General features: G+C 45.3%; 1 pseudogene; it reads left to right on the top strand.

Annotated features, from left to right (window-relative positions):
* The first annotated feature begins 234 nt into the window (after positions 1–234).
* LOC126100198 (5S ribosomal RNA) lies at positions 235–352 on the top strand (annotated as a pseudogene).
* Positions 353–5,800: the final 5,448 nt, after the last annotated feature.

Genomic DNA, 5,800 nt, shown 5'->3' with positions numbered 1-5,800 from the left:
CTAAGCACTATGGGACTTAACATCTGATGTCACCACTCCCCTAAACTTAGAACTACTTAAATCTAACCATCCTAAGGACATCACACACATCCATGCCCGAGGAAGGACTCGAATCTCCGGCGGGAGGGACCGCGCGGAGTCGTTTCTAATTATGATGCAGCTACTCAGCAACGTTCGATACAACGATAAAAGGGTTTTGCAATAACCAATTCCGTGACGTTTCACGTTGTTTGAGGCAACGGCCTTGTCGCAGGGGATACGCCGGTTCCCGTCAGATCACCGAAGTTAAGCGCTGTTGGGCGTGGCCGGCACTTCGATGGGTGACCATCCGGGCCGCTATGCGCTGTTGTCATTTTTCGGGGTTCACTCAGCCTCGTTATGCCAATTGAGGAGTTACTCGACTCAATAGTAGCGGCACCGGTCAAAGAAAACCATCATAACGACTGGGAGAGCGGTGTGTTGACCACACGCCCCTCCTATCTGTATCCTCAGCTGAGGATGACACGGCGGTCGGATAGTCCCAATGGGCCACTTGTGACCTGAAGACGGAGTGCTTACATTGTTTAACTGATATTTTCTGATTAAACACAATTTTGCAGCAGACACTACTCAAATCTCATACTTCTAGTTACCGTTAATCTCGTCACAGGTCAGCATTTTGAGTACTGCGTCGCACGCTGTAACAACGGTTCACGCACAAACTCCACATTGCAATCCATGTTTGGCCAGCACGGTTGACGCGAACGCGTATATAAGGGACACTGTAAGCCTTTCAAAAAGTTGTCAGGAATATCATTTATCACGAATCGTGGTGTTTTGCTGAGGGTCAACCCACGGCGGTGGGGACTCATCCAGTCGGTACGACATAACGCGTAGCTCACGGCTCCTCACGAATTCGAAACGGTCCTAACTCAAAACTGACTGAATTTTCTCATTTCTAGAATACTGAAGCATACAGGGTACTTAAAAATGGTGGAAAAGTCGAAATTTTTTATGATTTTATTAAATTCTATAGTCTTTCCTGATTACATTGATATATATTCAGATGAAGACTGCGCTGTAGTTCCTTCTCTAGATTGTCGCACAGATGACAAAATGGTAGATATCGAAATAGACGACAGAGGGATAGAGAAACAATTAAAATAGCTCAAAAGAGGAAAGGCCGCTCGACCTGATGGGATACCAGTTCGATTTTACATAGAGTACGCGAAGGAATTTGCCCCCCTTCTTGCAGCGGTGTACCGTAGGTCTCTAGAAGAGCGTAGCGTTCCAAAGGATTGGAAAAGGGCACAGGTCATCCCCGTTTAAAAGAAGGGACGTCAAACAGATGTGCCGAACTATAGACCTATATCTCTAACGTCTATCAGTTGTAGAATTTTGGAACACGTATTATGTTCGAGTATATCGAATTTTCTGGAGACTAGACATCTTCTCTGTAGGAATCAGCATGGGTTTCGAAAGACTATCGTGTGAAACCCAGCTCGCACTACTCGTCGACGAGACTCAGAGGGCCATAGACACGGGTTCCCAGGTAGATGCCGTGTTTCTTGACTTCCGCAAGGCGTTCGATACAATTCCCCACAGTCGTTTAATGAACAAAGTAAGAGCATATGGACTATCATACCAATTGTGTGATTGGATTGAACAGTTCCTAGATAACAGAACGCAGCATGTCATTCTCAAAGGAGAGAAATCTTCCGAAGTAAGAGTGATTTCAGGTGTGCCGCCGGGGAGTGTCGTAGGACCGTTGCTATTCACAATATACATAAATGACCTTCCAGAATGAGATTTTCACTCTGCAGCGGAGTGTGCGCTGATATGAAATTTTCTGGCAGATTAAAACTGTGTGCCGGACCGAGACTCGAACTCGGGACCTTTGCCTTTCACGGGCAAGTGCTCTACCAACATTTTTTTTATAGACGCTACCCCTAGACCACTTTATTGATTTTTTTTTAAGTGCGCGACGCTTACCGTTACGCAACTTTTCTTTTCTTCATAAGGCAGGAAAGTAAACATTTGCTCCAATTTGTAATAAGAATAGAATGATGAACAAAGTATATATCATTTCTAGGCTGCCGTAGCGCAATATAAGAAATGAAATGTCTTCTTGAGTTGTTTTTTTTTGAGCCAAGTAGTAAACAGAAATTTTTTATGGTGCACAAAAGACTATCACTTCATAATTGAAGAAAAGTTGCTCCGTTGCTCTGCGCGAGAAGGGAAATGTGAAAACGAAAATGGGAAAGAAAAAATGCCTTCTGCATTGGTGAGCATCTGAATAGTATCGTAAATTTCCGACAAGTACTAAAGTCCCAGGAAGCAAATGGGATTCATACATACAGGTCACTGGCAACCTCAGCTATCCGAAATATTGTATTTGAAGCATTTAACCGTTAATTATGATGTTCAGCATATTTCCAAATATCCTCCTGTAGTCACAATGTTGTCTCGTTTTAAAGTGTTAAATTTCTATGTAAGAATAATAGTCGAGGAAAGTAGCATGCCTAGTCTGCATAATAAACGATGCTGTGTGGCCCATGATCCACGTTGCAGCGTTGTTTTTTGCTCGTGGATATCTCAGTTTTTGTGGCTGAATGATCTCTAACAGATCTACACCACAGGGCGTCGTACGGTCTATCACCGACAATCGTTGACGAAGAAATGTAGTAATTTCTTCTGCATGTCCGCACATGAACCTATGAAGAAGCGTATCGACCCTTCCGCATGCGTCACAGTTGGGCGTTGGATGAAGGCCAATTTTATGTAGCTTTTCATTCGTTGCTACTTTATCGTTGACTGTTAGATACCAGTCGGCTATGACGCGTGACGGTAACACGTCGCTGTGCACATTCCGCCATACTATACTCCAATGTGTATATGGATGTTTTTCTTCGAGACGATTCCTGTGTTTGTTGTCATGAAAAGGCCGTAAAGCTTCCTGTTCGTCAGGCTTCCGTTATCGACGATGTTGTGTCGAATGTAGCTCATTTCCATGTAGTACAGTCGCACAAGTCGGTAAGAAAGTGGAATGCCGGTGATATTAACGGGTGGGTCAAGGCTGTGAGGCTTCCACCGCTGAATGAGGTTTGTGATGATACTGGTCCTCCGGGTACGGAACTCCTTCCTGATGCGATTGAGGAGCAGGGTGACACATTTTTTGTGTACTTTAATGAGGTTAAGGCCACCTTTGAACGAAGGTAAGGTTAAGGTATCGAATTGAACTTTGAAAATGTGCCCCCTAAAAAGAAACCAACATAACGCTTATTGTATACTCTTGGCTAGATGGTCGGAGATTGGAAGAATTTGCGCCAAATAATTCATCTTGCTCGTAATGGCGATCTCGATGGTCTTAACTTTCTGTAGTATGTTCAAGTCACGGTCGGAGTGAAGTATCAAAGCAGCACGTAATTTATTAAGCATGTGTGACCAGTTCTTCGTCAGGAATTTGTCTGGTTTGGCCTCAAAGGTAACACCGAGGGTTGTGTGATAATCCTTGACCTTGCACCAGGTAACATGGGATATGTCTCCGATACCGCCACCGATCTGCAAAGCTGTGGTTTTAGTTCTATTGAGTATTGCTCTTGAAAGAAACGTGAATGTTTGTAAAAGAGTTTCCGCTAACAGAAGTTGTTGCGGTGATGACACAGTTACGCATACATCGTCAGCATACGCAATGCATGGGATAGTGCCAGACTCGACGCTAAGTCCGATTCCGCTATGCGCCAAGTTGTTCAGTTGCGGCTCCACTGCAATGGCGTACAAAATCATTGACAGAGGACATCCTTGGCGGATGGATTGCTCAATGGAAACTTCTTTTGTAAAATGGCCATTAATGAGAATCCGTGAAGAGGCGTTTGTAGTAAGTTTGCGAATTAATTCTATGAGATGAAGTCCAAATCCTAGTTTCTTCACGCTTTTAAAGAGGAAGTCATGACGTACACGGTCATAAGCCTTCTCAAAATCTAGAAAGATCAGAGCGCCCTGTCCTTTGGTTTCGGCATATGAACAGATGATGTCCCTCAAATCGCAGGCAGCTGAGATTGCACTTCGGCCTTGCACTGCACTGTACTGGTAACTGCCCAAAACCTTGTACATAACGGTTTGCATCCTCAGCCTAATCGATCTGGTGATGATTTTGAAATCGGCATTCAGGAGTTGTTCCCTTTTTTTCGGTAAGGGCAGGATGATACCTTCCGTAAATGCCTTGGGTATAACTTCCAGGTGCCAGAGTTCAGTCGCTATCTCGAGGAGTGTCGGACCGAGGAGGTTCCAGTAACGCTGGAAAAACTCAGCGCTGAGACCGTCGGGTCCTGGTGACTTCCATTTCTTTGCACTGTGGACCGCCAGTCGGATTTCGTCCTCTGTGAAAAGAGATTCCAGATTTGCATTATTCTGTTGTGACAAGCGACAGCTCAAGGTCCTAAGAAAATCGTCGCACGAGTGTTGATCAACGGCTTGCTTCTTGTAAAGTTGACTATAATAGTCGTAGACGTGCGAGATGATGTCACGTTGCTTCGTGATGGCATTCTCAGCGTCATCAACGACGGCTTCAATCAACAAGGCTTTACACCGTTTCGTCGTTTTCATGATGTGGTACAGAGAGGCCCGTTCTTCGGCGGCAGCGTCCTTGGGGTGGGCTCGCACGATGATGCCTTGCATTCGTTGACGTTGTATCGCCGTGATTTTCGCTTTATATCGTTTGATCTTTACGTCGATATCGCGAGAAGGATTGTTAATGCGACTATACAGTTCTCTCAAACAGCAATAATAAAACTCAATAGTCTGTTTCTGCCAATTTTGTCGGGCGTAACTCATGAGGGTGAGGCGTAATTTAGGCTTAGCACACTGAATCCACCACTGGAGAACGCTATCGTAACGACGTCGTTGTCGCTGGAGCTGTTGCCACGTTATGTTCACCTCCTCTTCAAGTTGGGCATCCTGCAGAAGGCTGACATTCAATTTCCAGTAGCCTTTCCCGCGGTATATTTGCTGGCCGTGTAGGTTAAGGTAACACTGATACGCACAATGGTCGGAGATGTTGACAGGAGCTATGTCACAGTTCACAGCGTGTCGCTGGAGGGCCTCGGACACATAGATCCTATCCAGCCGACTGGCAGAATGACTGGTTACGAAGGTGTACGCTACCCGTTCACCGTGCAGTTGTTGCCATGTATCGTGAAGACGCATGCCATGAATTAAATGTTCAAGTTCGATACATCTGTTCGTGTTAGGAGTTTGGTCTCTGTCGTTAAGCACACAATTGAAGTCACCACCGAGGATGAGATGTGCACGATAAGCGCTAAGAAGAATGGGAACCTCGTTTTTATAAAATGTTGAGCGAGCTCTCTTATGAGTGCTACCTGAGGGGGCGTACACGTTAACAATCTGCACACCATTCACTCGAAGAGAAATGCCACGACCACTAGGCAGCCGCTGCACATCCGTAAATGGTATACCGTCACGCAGAAGTATGGCAGTGCCTACAGCATCCTGGAGATTGATGTTATCAATGAGAACGTAACCGGGCACTTCTAAGACTGTGACTACCTCCTGTAGGAGAGCAATGTCAACGCTGGTGCCATACAAGAAATCAGTTAGCGAACGGAGTTTCACCGCACTTTGAATTCTATTGACGTTAAGTGTGGTAACGTTGTAGGTTTAGCTATCGCACATGATGGTTCAGAGGACAATAAGCTCTGTGTTGGATCGTCCTTCTCGACGGCTTTGAATCAAACTCGTTGGGAACGTCTGGAGTACGAAACGAAATGTCAAAACCAATAACGGGTCAGAGAGTGGAAATGTC

Source organism: Schistocerca cancellata, chromosome 1, assembly GCF_023864275.1.
Source record: "Schistocerca cancellata isolate TAMUIC-IGC-003103 chromosome 1, iqSchCanc2.1, whole genome shotgun sequence".
NCBI lineage: Eukaryota > Metazoa > Arthropoda > Insecta > Orthoptera > Acrididae > Schistocerca > Schistocerca cancellata.
Note: the sequence above shows the minus strand (reverse complement) of the source record. Positions and strands in the feature narration are given on the sequence as shown.